We start from the raw sequence: 16,339 nt of genomic DNA on the forward strand, positions 1-16,339 counted from the left end.
AACAGGATTTTGGAATGAGAAGCAGGGAACGCTACTTTTCATGTGCCATCGGCGTGGCATTTCATTCCCAGCTCCTCGCATATGAGAACTGATGGCACAGCAGAAGTCAAATTCCAGTCCTGACTTTCCTCTATCATTAACCAAAAAGCTTCCTCCTGAAAGAATAGCAACAGATTCAAAACTCAGAAAACAAAAAAAAATCTCACCTCAGTCTCCCGTTAAGTGTTGAAAACAGAACCAAATATTGCTGTCCTTACAAAATTGACAGAAAAAACACCAACCATAAAACAACGTTTTAGTCTACTCTTTCTTTGCTCATTTTAACGACAAGCACAAGGACTTAACTGCTGTCACCACGAACAACAAGCACCTGTATATTAACCAACAATCACTTTTCTAAACGAAAAAGGAAATCAGACATTCAGACAGGATTTTTCACATTAAGTTGAGGAATATGAGGAATACTGTTCTCACACCATAGCAAAACTATCACTGTTGACAATTTTATACAGTACATGCACTAACATCTTGAAATATTTCTCTATTAAGCAGTGCTAGAATCTAACTCAGACACAAGTGCTGACTATCTAACACTACGTTCTACAACTACACTATATTCCACAACTGACAATTAGTTGCGTGTATATTTCTTAAAAGTAACGTGGTAAGAGAATTTAACAAGACGAAGATGTTTTTCCTCAAGTTTTCCTACATTCATAGTAAAAGAAAGAGAAAGCTGCCCCTCTTCCAGGCAGAGCTGAGGAAAGCGGTTCTGCTGCAGAGCAGATGCCAACAGCTGCCTGACCCAACCCGACAGAGGGGGAAGTCATTACTGGTCAGCTGGAAAGAAAAAAATTCTTCACGCAAATTAGCGTCTGAACAGACGATGAGAACGCTTTCCTTTGTATATAATCAAAAACCTGTGTACACTCAATTACAGCTTTTCTGTTTCGCAATATTAATAGGGCATGTTAATGGACATCAGACCATATGGAGCAACAAATTAATTGTTTCCGTATGTACAGTAATAGCTCCATTTATCATATGCATGTTGACCTGTGTTTGCTTAACAAAGCTTGTTAATTACCAATGATCTTAATGTTTCAAGAACAAAGAAAGCATCAGTAAAACTTACATAACTGACAAACTCATTCAGAATTATTAAAACATTTTTACTGTTGGAGGTAGGATAAGTGATCACCATTTTACTTTTAAAATTTCACTTGACACGCTTTTTAAGAGATAATGTTGGTAGTTGACTCCTATTTGTCTATGCTTGTAAATGTTCTATTTGAAAATCACTTTTCTTTTTTACGCTACATCCAGTATCACATCATTTTTTTCTACCAGACTTTTATTAAGCTGTGAGAAGATACACAAAACCAAAGGGCATTTACTAGTTCAGTGATCTGATCTTCAGACCCGCTCTGCACATTTACTTCATACACAACATACAGTAAGGAGAGCTTTCCCCTCACAATATTTATCCTAAGCTGGATACACAAAATGCTATTCATACCAGATGCCCACCTTGGACAGATAAACCATCCTTCTGGGCTGGGGCCTACATGGACACAACGTTCTGGGTTCAGTCCCTGTAGCAAACCCAACTAACGACACAAACCAAAACTGTGGTTTATAAGAAGCATCGTATCTCACCTTAGGACTGTCCTATGGCCCTAATAAAAGGAAACTTGATAAATCCTCTGAGCACGACTGGAAATTAAGCAATTGCAGTAGTACTCCAGCTAAGGAGTCAAAGGCTCACAGGTGTCAACAATTCTAGCAAGAGTAGAGAGCGTCCTCATGGAGAAAGCAAGCTGAATGAACAGGACCACAACCCTAAATTCCGAATCAGCCATTACATTCCCTTTTGCTCTATGTTCACTGCTTCAGTGGTTTTCTGTCAAAAAGTGTTAACAAGACTTTAAGCTCTTTAAGAGCCTAACAGTTTTTCAGTTTGCTCACCAACAGATTTCTTGTAGTATATTTGTTTCCCACATGTGGTGTTATGAGACAGCATTCAATCGTATTTGTCTTTCCCCTTGATATATGGTTCAACCACAGTACAGCCTGGTCAAACCTTTGCCAACAACTAAGCTACTTTTATTTTTTATTTTTATTTATTTTAACTCTTTGAGGAAAATATAGGGAACAAGTGACTGAATTAAAAGACATTCTGGCCAAAACTGATTTTAACTTGAAAGGACAAATTGACCATAACTAGTAACACTTGAACTGCTATTGACATCTTTAATATGCTGTGAGCCTGGGATAGCACGAGGTGATTATGGTAACAACAGAGCTGCCATGTTCTCATACTACAGCCTCTCTGAAACAATGAATTAGTAGCACCAGCTCTCAGGATTACTTGAATTGATTAAATTCAAAGCTCTCCTCCAATGAAATACATGATTTTTGAAGAGATGAATATGGTGCTCTGTACTTCTCCAGATAAACCCGCCATGGCCCTGCTGATCTGACATTGCCCATAGGCACCACAGGCCCGGACGCATCGCACCAGCGCTGCCTTGAGGTGAGCACATTGTCAGATGAGTGCGATCCACAAAGTCAGCAGCTAAACATAAAGAGAAGCAGATAAATCCTGTTCCTGTTAAGAACTTATCTGTCACGAAAACATACGATTTCAGTGCACTTTGGCCAGGACCATACATCATTTGCCTCTGCTCTGCTCCCAGGGTCAGCAGCGACTGGACAGCTCCAGCCCCAAGTTGGCCACAACCCCGCTGCTACAGCCGTAAAGGTACATGCGTGCAAATGGAAACGCACGACCCCTCAAACGATCAAAGAAAGCACAGCACAGCAAACCAGAACTGCAGGCTTCCTGCCTCATCACTACTCTCCCTCGTCTCAGGAGAAAGAGCGCTGCTCATACCATGGAGCTCCGGTGCATGAGATTGAGTTGCATTGTGCCTAAAAATTCTTAAAAAAAAGCTCATCTCCGTAACGTGAATTTAAGTCCACAGAGAAGATGCAGAAGCTCTGTGCCAGGAACAGGGAAGGATACTCAGAAAGTGAAATAATCACGTGTGGTCCTCCTGCTGATGTCACCTCTGCAAGCTGCTGCCCGGCCCCTTCACTGCCACAGCCCATGAACTCCAAGTGCCTCCAGCAGTGCTGCAAGCCCCGGGTACTCGGCCCAACGCAGGGGCTCTGGCTGCTGCCCAGCCCAGCCTGTGACCCTGGCCCTCCACCTGCTTCCACAGGCATGGGAATGCCTGTGGGCTAGGCTCCTTAGGGGCAGCACAGATCTGAGGCTTGCTTCTAACGCAGCTCTAGAAGGAGAACATACTGCTTTAGCAATCACAAAAACAATGCTGTTATAGAACCACCCCCTAAAATTTTAATTACGGCACTACTACAGAAAAAAGAATCCATAAAAACTTTAAGACTTACAGGAATTGCCTTACATCAGTATTCACTGAACAGAGGAAAATATGCACATGCCTTTATGCTTTCATGTTAGAAACCTGGGAGCTGAGCAGCAACTTTTCTACATGAGCACTGCACAAACTCACGCTTTCCAAGAACAGCACGAACCCTGTGAATTTGAATCAACCCCTGTGCCTGGATACAGCTGAGAACACCTGCCAGCCACTTGCAGGGAGACCCTGGACAGCGCCCAGACATTCGTGAACAAAAGCAGAAATTGGCTGATGAAATGCAGTTATGCAGAGAAGCAGACAATGACTAAAACGCTATCGGTCCTGTAAAGTAATTTATGGAGCTCTTGTTTTCCTCTTAATGGATCACATCTCCATGAATTAAACACAAACACCCGAGCCAAACTGTACATGAACCACCAGGCACACGTTGGTAAATCTGGTAAAGGAAGAACGTGATGCAGATGTACCCGCCCAGAAGTTTGCACAAGTATGAGCACCAACTCAGTGAGAACCAGAACAGATGGAAGACTCTACAGTAAGAGCACAATTGCTCAATGAGTTTTTTTAAACATACTTCACATTGACTGAGCTTCTCTTTATATTAATGGAAGAAGCTGCTCCCATTCTCATCAAAACTCTTCAATAGTAGCACGGGCACTCTGCCATTTCTTACAACATTAAAAAGCAGCTTTGTAAAAGTTGCCAGAGAAGAGTAATACCAATATTTCTGCTCCTGGAGAATGTTTTGCTGTCTAAAAATAAACTGACTAGTTCGTAAAGGAAAACTGCTTTTTTGAAAAAGTACATTGCAGTATTTCATGGTTTCCACTATGCAGAAATACCTACACTGTCAATTCATAACACTGCAGCATTAGCACGTGAGCAGGATAACAGTTAAAGAGCTCATTACATTACTGTGTGCCTATTTCTGGTTAGATATAAAATGAAGTCAAACCAATGAAGCAAAAATAATCCATTTAATGCTTATGCAATGTGATGCATTTATATTGGGGTTTCTGTTGTTACAGTGCTTCTCTTCATTCTTATGCTTTAGTGGTTCAACGGCAATTTATCAGCCTGTAGTGGAAAATACCTGGCACCTACTTAAAATGCATGGAGCTAGCAATAAAATTAACCTTGTGGCAATTGTTTTCCCACATGTTTGATAGACCAATGTCAGCTCATCTGTTAGACGGAAATAAAAAAGTCAAGCCTAAATGTACAAAAAATTATGATGAAAGCCTTAAATAAAGGAATGGTAATGCAAGTTTATTGAGTCAAAAATCAATCAATCAATGAGCGAGTGGATTAGGAGCACCTCATAAGCCCCAAAGAAATAATTTGCCCAAACACTGGGATTTAACAGTAGAGGACCAAATTCCAACACTTTTAGGAAGTAAGTAATGAAAAATCAATTCAAAAGGAAAAACAGATCAAGAACCCTGGATTCTGACACGCCGACACATTTATTGCTGAATACCATTTCTTGGCTGACCCGAAAACTTCGGAAGGTGTTTATTTACTTTCAACACCTTCCAGAGATCAATATTTTTAATTTGGATCCGAGTTATTATTTTTCACATCACAGCATCGGGGAGTGGAGTAAAGTGGCTCATATTTTAGTGCTAAAAAGATCGATATGACAGTTTCACCTTCACTGCAGCCCCCTGCAGCCGCCTGGGTGCACATCATAACATCCCGCCGGGGGGTGCGAGTGCCACGGCGCGGGGAGCAGGTCATCACCCAGCCCCGGAGCCAGACAGCCCGTGATTTAGCTGATCGTGAAGGGCCTGGTGCCCTTAGAAAACCAATCTTGTTTCTCTCACTTTATCAGGCCTGTCTTTTATCCAGTATGCGGGAAGGGGGAGGGGGCAAGAGAGGAGCAGAAACAAGCAGGAGGAAAGGAGCAGAGCAAAAGACAATCAGTTTCATAGAGCGGATTACGTCCCTCATCGTCAATGCATCCATTTGTTTTTACCTTCCTTGAACCGAGGCACATCTGCAATCAATAATTAATTTTCCATAACTTCCCAAACATTGTTCCAGTAGCTGAGGGGGCAGAGCAGCAGAGTAGAAGGGAGGATCCCCAGCAGCACCCACAGGTGCCGGGCTCCGCTGATCGCTGCCAATGTGCTGAAGGAGGTGGGCAGCAGGCCGCGGGCCTGGCTGGCAGCTGAGGGCCGTGCGGCCTGCCCAGGGCGATGCAGACCACACTTGCTGCTCCTGTTCCGCCCACCTTGCCCCAGGATGAATTCAGTTCCCTTCCCAGCTGTTATGTGCTGACTTCACTTTTGTGGACTATCTTAGGGCTTTAAAATCCCCTTTCACAATAGCATTCATCCTTCCAGGAGAGGACAAATGAGATCCTATGCAAGTACTAACGTATCACCATAGAAAAAGGAAGACTATTTCTAAACAGCCAGAGGGACGTGTGCAGGTTTAGCTGTCCCTAAGGTAGAGACACAGAGGCTGTGACCAGGGACCTGTAGCACACGGATGTGACCCAGCAGCTGCTTTGGGTGTAACTACAGACCGACCACTGCCAGAGAGCAGCTACCGAAACAGGAACAAAACTGCACACTTCTGAGCAACCACTCCACAAAAGGTTAGCACCTGTCCCCCGGGGGTCATCGGTAATTCCATAAACAAGTGCTACTTGCCATTTACCACAGTAATCAGTTGCTTAAAAAGAAAACTCCCGTGAAATTAGGTAGATACCAACATGGGGAAAGTATCTACAACGAAAAAGCATTTCTTGAGAAATCCCACATGCTTTTCTTGACATGTCCTAGACAAGAAGAAAGAGACAAGGAGAAGTGACTCTGTGGATGGGCCGCTCCAAGTAACGCATTCTTTTAGCGGAATAATTAATAGATCACACTTTTTAAAAAATAGCCTTCATAGAGTCCAATGCTTGGAGAAGTAATAAATGATAGTCATCCTCCTGGGGTACGCTCCAGAATACTAACTGAAAAGTAAATGCAGGACTATTTCTCCAAATTATGTATCAGAGAAAAAGGTCACGTGAAAGGAGCATCATTATATAATGACGTTAACTGAAAGCCAAGCAGCTCCTGGCTTACTGACAGCAGTGCTGCAAAATCAGGGTAAGGAGACTCTGCGTGCCCATGGGGACATGCACAGCGATCGGGCACAGCCTGCCCAGGGCACCCGGCCTGTGGTAAATCCGGGAGGAGTAACAGCAGAGAGCCACAGCTGACTAGCAAATGGCCTAAACACGTGAATGCATCTGCTCTCGCATTTCACTGCAAAGCACCCTACTCACAATTAAATCTTTGCAACTCCATAAAATGCCATTGTTTGTTGAGCTCCAATCACAAACCAAAGCACCAATTATGAAAAAAACCACTTTAGATCCAGGTCAAAGAATGAAAGTTTTAACTCTTACATTAATAGCTGGAGATGAGAGAACAAATACTTCAAGACCTGGATGAGACCAGCCATAGTACCCTGGTTTTCCCTCAGATTTTTTGGAAAGTCTTGTGGAAGGATTACAGAGAAGCAGTACACAACTTAAAACTTCTCACCTGGGAGAGGACTAGTGACTGAGGACATGTCCTAGGCTTCCTTGAAAATGGCTAATGCTCTAGATTGGATTTGAGGGAGACAGCAACTCTATACTATACCACTTCATTACCTACACCAAGCTGGATTAGAACATCATAATTTCCACTTAGCCAATATTAGGATGTGCCATTTTACTGGCGTTTAAGGTACCCCTGTAAAAATGAAAACTTCTTAACACCCACTGCACTGAAGAACTTTTATGGACACCTTATAAGCAATATTGTATTGGTTCACAATTAATGGCCGAAAAAAAACACAAGTAGACCTCTAGTGCAGTAGCGATTGTAAGCAACACTCACCAAGTGATGTTGTCTCCAAAACCACAACCTGGTTCAGGACTTCATAAGATTCACTGTTTGATCCTATCACACAGGCTGTCTGCACATGAGCACACTACACTTCGAAGATACTTAAACACAATTTCAAACTCTTAGCGTGACTACAAAATCCTAAGGAACTGGATTTACTCCAGGATGAAATGATGCCGAACCCTGAAATATAGTTTACAGTGTAGATGCCCTGTGGTTTTTCCTCTGCACTCTGCTTTTGTGTAAGCGACTCAGAATTCTCAGCCACAGATTTCTTGCTGGAAGTCTGAACCTCCTCTGTGCCAACCACGACCACCGCTGCTGCGAAGACTGAGGTGCAGCAAATGCTTCTCTGCCAGCTTGGGCTCCCCATTCACTTTCCTGAAAAGTAACCTGAAGTAGACAGAAATCACTCCAAATGAGGACATCAGCCAGCCAGAAGAGGAACCGAAATACAGACTATAATTCTCACCGTGCCATACACTTTTGGACGTTCAAGCCTGTTGTGACTTCCCAAAACGACAAATAACATCTCTTCCAGACACCCCATAAACAGGATATCCAGCCAAAGATGCATTACGAGAAACCAACAAGTGGACCAGACAATACACAGAAATAGAAGTTTCTCAGACTCATAAAAACCCTGATAAACAAAATAAAGAAGAAACGTACCCAACTGAAGAGTTACTGCCAAGTTCTGACCTAACGGATGTCACAGTCATAGAAGATGACTGCCCTGAGTGAGCAGCTGTTCACAAAGTAGCTTACAGAAGTTGCTATTTCATTTTAACACCTCTCTTGCCTTCACTTCTCCTTAGAGTTTTAACACTTAAAATGCATTTTATTTACTCCATGGTAATGGGTAGCTGTAACTAATACTAGGTACATCTCATTTTGCAAACCTCCAGATATCTCTTTTCATGTAGCCATTTGTTCTCTTAAGTGTAGTTTATTGTGACAGTCCATACTCATCATTTCATATATTGTAACTGCACAGGAACTAAGGGTATGTACTCATATTATGCTTATACAACTGCAGAAAGGGAAAAATATTTACTCAAGCCCTGCTGAAACCATATTCATATCATCAAGTGTACTTGGACTTCACAATAACTAGGAGTCCACATAAGACAAGTCTGGATGAGAGCACCTTCAAGCCTATTCTCAGGTTTCTGCTGCCATGAAGGAAAAAAGAATTTCTTTGCACATGTATGTACACAAAACATTTTGCAGGAAACAAAGTGGAAAATATATTAATGTTGGTATATCAATAATAGCGAATTTTAAATATCCAGCCAAGGTCTCAGAGGTGTGAGAGCAGAAGGACCACCAGGGTCCCACAGCAAGCATGGCGCTTGGCCCCTGCACATGGAGGATGCTGCTCTACCACCACCAGCTCTGCTGAAAGCAGCTGGCAGAATGAGCATGGCATGAGGACATGGCTCATAACTGCAATTCAGAGAGGGAAGAAATCCCAGCTGCACCTCTTTCCTGGGTGAGAGGGTCTCACTCTCAACCTCAGAACCAACCCCAGACAGTCTACAGCCACCAGAATTGCCAGAACTCACAAGCTAAATTTTCATTTCTTCCTGCCACATACACCTCAGGTATCAGACATGCACGCAGTGCTCTCTCCCCTGCCAGAACATGAGCAGAGGTACCACCGGGAAGCGGTCCTTGCTCCTCTGTCCAGCAGAGGAGTCTAGGGCAACGCAAACCTTGGACACAGGCCTAAACTAAGTGCAACAGATGTACACCTAATTCAGCAGTCTGAATAAGAGTGCAAGTGCAAAGGTTTTCCACTGTTGCTATGGGAAGCAACCACGGAGAAGCTTGTATACTGTAAATTCACTTACTGGTAAAGCAATGCTAACTGCAGTTCTTTCCCTTCCCCTCCAGTCTTGGCTTTTATTTCTGTAGGATGTTAACATTTCTGTTCTGTTTTTGGAGGAAATATTGTTTTTCAATTCTAAAAGTATAACTACAATGTAAGAAATACCCTGTTAGATACCCAGAATACCATAATACCTTGTAGATGTTAATCACTGCCTTGTTTTCATCACACCTTAAATCCTCCCCCACCAAACACAAACAAAAATCTATCAATGTATTATCTGTTTGCACGTACCATATTAACTAAGGGATTAGACTGCAGCCTTCGTTGAGAAGTGGCATGTCAAAAGAAGACATTAATACAAGCTGATAGCACTTGTTTCCGTGCACGTGTATCTCAGTGGGGGATTTGGGGGTACTGATACATTCAGCACCAACATTAAAAACAAAGTGAAAACACCAGGCATGGCGTGCTGGAGATATAGAGGGTTAGGATGCAACCAAGGTATTTCTTCTCTTCTGCAGGAGGGACACATCACCCAGAGCAGGATCTAAAGCTGGCACATTTGCTTACTTCACTGGCACTTCACTTACTCACTGCTTACTGGTGACTGGCTTTCAGATTTTTACCTGGCAATCAGAATCAAGGAGACAGGCAGCTTTAAAGAGCTCTATCATTAGATTAACTGTTATTTAAAAAAAAAAATCTACATAAAATAAGTCTGTAAGTAATAGCAATATTTGAATGTAGGATTTATAACTGCAGTTACTATCTCAGCTGAATAAACCGATAGAGAGATGCTCCATCTTTTTTGAAGACGTTTTCAGGAATGCAAGATATTCTAGCCTATGGGCTTTTGTGCCTAAGATTAATAAGCCATTATTATAATTAGCTGAGATAGACATTAATTCTTGTCTCTCCCTCCCCCAAAACTTTGGGGCATTGAAGGTCACATTTACTTCTCCCACCCACAAGGTCTGTATTTTCCCTGTTAGTCATTTGTTTCTGATATTCCCATTCATTACCCATCCCCAGATTATGCCTTTGTGCTCTAAATCCCCTAACTGTCCCAAGTCTAAGTAGTCAAATCTCCAACTACCAAGTTTTAACAGGAATTCCACCCAATCTCCTGTCTTCTTCTGGGCAGCCCCACTTCCCATCTCCCTTCATGTGCAGCAGTGCACTTCCAGCCTGCTCCAAGGCGGAGACGTCAGCAGACAAAGCACGGACCTGGCTTTTTGCAGGGGTGCTTGTACACAGACATTGCCACAAAAATGTTAAAAACATCCTAAAACGTGAAAAGTGCACAACCAAAAACAGTCAAACTGGAAGAACAAAAAAAAAGACAGGCATCTGTTCCACGGGCATTTCTGAATGCCACGTGCAAATCAACTCCTATCAACAGGAAGAGAATCCTGCACAGGAGCCTGTGGTTTACGAAGGATTTGTGGACAACCTGGGAGTAATGCCAGTCAGCTCCAGAATGAACGTTCAGGGCTATTTTGGTTCATTCACAAAACACAGTATGTAATTTTTCTCCCTAAGAAATACCCTGTTTAACTGAAGGGCGTGGGGGAGTGGAAAGAATAAAATGAAGCCAACCCGAAACTCCTTTTTAATTTGGTACTGCGTAAACAGGAAAGGAACTGATAACAACAGATCCCTTCCCAGCTCAGACAGCCACCACTCACCTCTGGAGATGCAGTATTCATCAGATTGTTGGGAAAGCAGTAAAGCTTGAAGATCTGAACCATATTTATCATTCATTTACTTGTCAGTAACTCGGGACAAAATTACTGACATATTCAGGTAAGGACAGAACTGAAACAGTTCTGTATCACGTTCCTGATACAGTGAGGCACTCAGAGAAGAGCAGTATTTGAAACTGCCTGGCCAGAAGCAGCAGACTCAGCCAAACTTCATGAGCAAAACCCACTAAATTTGTCAAAATGAACAAAACCCACGTTTCCATCTTTTTCTCTTTTGTTTTATGATTTGCATGTTAGACAAATTAACCGGAAAATACTCCGAGTGTGACATTTCATTGCTTAATGCTTCACTGGTGCAGTAAAACAAGACAACTGCTGAAATTATAGGAAAATAAATTTGTAATTTCTTCCTCATTTAGCCATTTTTGAAGCTCGTATATAGAAAAGTCATTAATGTTATGTCCTCTATCGATGTTCCAAGCCTTTCAGGGAATAACTAATGTTTTTTCTATACTCCTCCATGTGGCCAGTTAAATTAGACACATTATTTCTGTGCTGTTAGAGAACACTGATCAATAGACACTTGGAAAGCCCTCTAAAACTAAGTGGAAACACTTCCTCAGTGTCAAAGGGTTCTAGTTTGGGTTTGTACATTGCAAACATTGTTAAGTTTAACAGAGTAGTAAGTGTGCGTCTGCGGCATTTTAATACGAGCATCAACACCACGGGAAGTTAATTTCCCTTTTAAAGATCTGTACGACGTTCGGTTTGCGTTTGCCACCATCAGCGCCACGGGGGTGATGGTTCCACGGGAGGAGATGCCACAGCCTCTGTCGGCCCTGGGTGGCTGCGAGCTGTCTGCTCCCACTGCAGCATCACTCCCCACCTACGCCCCCAACTCCCACCTGCAGAGCCTGTGGCTTTCAGCCCAGTTCAACTCTGAGAGCCATACAGTTGTGTTTACCTTTTATCTTCCCCTAGAAGATTGGCTGCTTTCTGCCTTTTCACATATGAATAGCAATAATTTAAGACGATAATAGTATAATGCAATAAGGAGCTTTTTCTTCTCTCCATTTGTTTTTAATTGCAAAACCTAAGCCGCACTTCCAAACGTTTTTGAAGTGTAAAGCCGGGAAGCTTTGCAGCGAAACCGAGCTGCCACGCGGTGTTAGCAGGAAGGGAGTGAGCGTGCACACAGATTGCTTTCTTTTCAGCAATGAATACGGCATTATAAGGCTACTCCAAACATTAATAAACCTATTAGCTTATATCAGTAGATAGCATTCATAGTATTTTTCTCGAGAGTCATGCCGATCTTGTTTAAGAATTAATTCAATGCCTCAAGCAAACACATTAGCAAGTCCCTTAAATAGCATTTTATAATTCCTTATGCCATCGTTTTCGCGTTTTCCGATCTCGCCTCCTTTCCTGCCGCTCGGGGCCGTTCCAAGCCAAACCCTCGCCCCGCACAAGCGCTGCTCGCTGCTCAGCAGCGCGGTACGGGAGCGGTGGCTGCACTGGCTGCGAGCCGCGCCGTGTATACACGCGAACGCGTCTCCGTGCCGAATCCGTTAACGCTCCATTTATCTGGCAGCAGCGACAAATCTAACAACTACCCCGAAATTTCTAAAGGAATGTTTCGCAGGACTCGGCAAACTCCAGACGAAGGCAGCAGGTCCTGCCCTCCCGGCGCGGCACTTCCCCCCGCCGCTGCCCGAAGCGCCGCGCTTCCCCGCGGCTCTGCCCGGCCTCGCCTGCGGGCCCGGCCACAGCCCACAGCCCCGGGACGGCGGCGGCGGTGCCCGCGGACAGGCGGATACGACGGGTGCAGGCGGGGCTCCGCCCGCCCCCCCTGGAGCTCTCGGCCGCCGCCGGCCCCGGGCCGAGCTCGCCTCCCCCGGCGGCCGCACCCTGCCCGCCCCGCGGCGGCCTCGGCTGGAGCGGAGCTGTCCCCAGAGTCGGGCGCTGCCGGACCGCGGAGCTCCCCCGGCGCAGCCGCTGCCCCGCGCGGGACGAGGGTCTGTCCCTGGCCCGGCGCTGCTCCCGGAGTTCACAGAAACGGTACGGACAGAAAACGCTCAACAGTAAGTGAACAACCCCAGCACCCGTGCTTTCCTCACAAGTCCTCCCTGTTTGCACTCAGCAAAACGGTGTGTCAAAAACTATGTTCACTCGTGAAGACGATAAAGAGAATAAATTCCACACAATACGTACTACAACAAAAGGAAAGAAACAGACAAACAGAACTGCAAACAGCAGGCAGCAACACCGTGTTACACCTCAGCAGTAGCTCCGAGCTGCCGACAGCACGGGCAGCAACTGAAAGGAACGCAGGTCTTTTCATGTATGCACTACGCCAATCAGCAGCTCCTTCTGTAACTCCTCACACAAATTACTCCAAGAAAACACAACAGGTAAACGTGCAGCGAGGCATAGGCAAAGCAGCACAGCGCTCCTGCACCGAGCAGAGCCGCTCTGCCACTGCCCTCCCAGCCCAGAAGTGCTGGAGGCAGCATGGGACCGCAGGAGTGGAGCACCACAGAGTGCTCCTGCAGAGCACGAGGGCAGTGAGGGGCGGTGGGAAAAGTCCAACCATGGCTTTCTAAATTCCATGTCACCTAGACTATTCCCCCTGCACAGTCCCCAAACGCTTCTGTTTTCCTGCAAGACAGCCAGGATGAGTATTGCTGATGCAGGACAGGGGGCCCATCCCACCCTGCCGTGGCATGCACGCCCGGCACAAGACTGGCAGGGGGACAGGGCCCCACCAGCAGGAGCAGGCCATGGACACGAGCACTGTGCTGGGCGAGGGAGGTCCCACCACCCCAGCGGGTTGCTCAGCCCCCAGTGTTGGGGCCCCGGCCCGCCAGTGTGGGCCGCAGGCTTCCCTGGAGCAGCGCGCGGCCACTCAGTGCCACCCAGGCACTGCTGACGAGCCTCAGCTTCCACTGAGCCACAGGGAGCTGGGTGTGGAGCCAGGAGCCATGCCCACGGCCGCACGGCTGCTCCCTGTGCCTGCAGCCCTCCACAACTGGACGGAAGCAGCAGCAGGGAGCACAGCCTGGCGGCACGCAGCGCTGCGCAGGCACGAGCCTTCAAACTGCAGCACGTCCTGCCCTGCACAACAGCCATGGGTCTTAGGAAACAAGCTTCATTATCCTCACCCTCTCAACTGCAGTCAGTAATTTTTCAATTACTATTTTAAATCCTTAAAAAGTCAATTTCCCCTTGTGCTCAGATCCTACAGTCTCTGTAAGTATTTCAGCTTTTTTTTTTTGATGGATGGATGTCTACAATGAGTTGATTATTTGCAAACAATTGCAATCCCACATTTGTTAGAACGCTTACAGGTTGTCGCACAACCACAGTACCAAATACTGAACATAACGTCCTCAGGCCAGAGAAAATGCAGCTACATGTAAATTATGAAATCAAAGCTGAAGACACAGCACTAATGACTGCACATAAAACGCTGCCCCATAACCCATTTTCTCAGCACTAGCCCATTCACAAACAACAAAAATTGACCCAAGATGGCATTGTTCAGCTATTGATGTAAATTTTTTCTTTGTTTGCCATTATTTCACCTCTTCAAAGTGCATAGAAGCATCAGAAAACAGAGGGGAAAAAAAGAAACCATGGCATTCCCCACAAGAACTCCGTAGATACCTTACAGCTTGGTTGCAAAAAAAAAAAAAACAAACACCGCACAGGAAAAGAAACAAGCAATGGAGGAAGGCAGCGCTGCAGCAGTAATGCCCTTCGGGTCCCGTTTCCCTTGGGAAGCGATGGGAAGCAGTGACCTGGCGCCTGGCTTCGTCCCCTACAGAATTCAGCGGGAGGCTTCATGGCAGGCGGCCGTAAATACAGCCCACGGCACACAGCGACAGCAAGCACTGAACCGTTCTGTCAGGAGCAGGAGGATTAACTTCTGCACGCAGCAATTCACAAACTCCTTTTTTTTCAATTAAAACAAAAGGCTAACGAAAAGGTCAAAGTTTGCGATGCGGGTTTAAAAACCTCCCACGGCCGCACTCAGCCGCCAGCCCTCAAACCCGGGAGGCCGCCCCGCACCGCGCAGCGCTACTGCGAGGAGCGACGCACGGCGCGGCGGGAACCGGGCGCTCCCACAGCGCCCCCGCGCGGCCGCGCCGGGCCCTGCAGCACTCCTCGCGCACTCCTCGCGCACTCCTCGCGCACTCCTCGCGCACTCCTCGCGCACTCCTCGCGCACTCCTCCTCGCAGCTCCGGTTTCCGTCTCCCTTTTGGTTCCACGTGCAGCTCACGGCAAGGCGCTTCGGTGCACGGCTAAGGAGCTGCTCCCGGCATTTCAGGCGTGTTACAGGTAAGATAACGCACCTTTAAACTGTTTATTCCTTTCATTCTCATCTGCATCGCAGAATTAGTAGAGTAACAAGTATTGGAGTGTCATGCAATAGCACCACGTTGACTATTACACTTCGTTTCCCAGATGCTTGCTGCACCGTGTGCACCTCCTGCTTTGCTGCAGGGCCTCCCCAGCATCACCTGGCAGCTCACCACTCCTACACATCCCTATGTGCTCCAGTACCGAGAAAAACACCCCAAAGAACCTGCATTACACCATTTGTTTAATACAGGTGGTATTTAAAAAAAAATGATAGTAACTCTTCATTAGAACAACAACCAACTACAACAACACAGGGTAGCAAAGAGAAATATTCGATTATAAATGATGCACTGCTGAAAATACCCTTAGCTTTTCGTATGCGATTTTTAAAGAAGTCTATGGATTTTTCTGCATTTCAGAAGATTGCTTCCTGGATTAACCTTATCAGCATTATTTTGGGACACAGCGTAAGCAGCTGCACAACAGTGTGCCCAGCTCCTGCTGCGGCGCGGCCTTCCCCTTGCACCCCACTCCTGTGCCTCTCCCTCCACACACGGCAACTATGCCCGACACCGTGGTTCCTTCCTCACCGTGCCACACACTGTGGAAACACGGCACTGTAAGACAAGCAATACTCTGCTAAAGTATTGCTTTTGTCAAGTTTGAAATAAGGCCAGGCCTTCTGAAGAACCAGGTGGCAATCCCTGGTGCCCCAGAAGGAGCATCCTACCTGCCCTGAAAGCATCAAGATGAGCAAGGAGCACGGCTGAGCCCCATGAACCGCTGAGCCACGGGGCCGTGACTGTACGACACAGGGATGTGCATTCAGGGCCAGGGGGATGACGGTGCTGCTGGCTAAGACTAGAAATGATCTCCCACTTCTCTAGCCTGGCATATTTTTTCATAAACATCATTACAAAACCCAAACTCAAAAAACAAGTAAAATTCGATGGAAAGAAGAAAAGGAGAAGGTGGGAAGAGGCTCACATAAATAGCAAGAACATTCAAACTATAACTGCAATCAAAGATAAACATGGTTGAAAGCATTCTCCAAAATCTTCAGTTTGGCAGAAGCGCCACACATCATCACAGCAGTGCCACGACTCCCTGCTCTCCCCGTGCCC

General features: G+C 45.7%; 1 protein-coding gene and 1 long non-coding RNA gene across 4 annotated transcripts in view; one reads left to right on the top strand and one right to left on the bottom strand.

The window, feature by feature from the left end:
* INPP5A (inositol polyphosphate-5-phosphatase A) overlaps positions 1–16,339 on the bottom strand; it is a 158,951-nt gene that overhangs the window by 129,473 nt on the left and 13,139 nt on the right. The window lies entirely within an intron of this gene.
* Positions 12,764–14,568, top strand: LOC110399479. The gene is made up of 2 exons (XR_002439229.1): positions 12,764–12,930; positions 14,444–14,568. It is a non-coding gene; the product is annotated as an uncharacterized LOC110399479 (long non-coding RNA).

The sequence above is a fragment of the Numida meleagris genome, chromosome 5 (assembly GCF_002078875.1).
Source record: "Numida meleagris isolate 19003 breed g44 Domestic line chromosome 5, NumMel1.0, whole genome shotgun sequence".
Lineage (NCBI taxonomy): Eukaryota > Metazoa > Chordata > Aves > Galliformes > Numididae > Numida > Numida meleagris.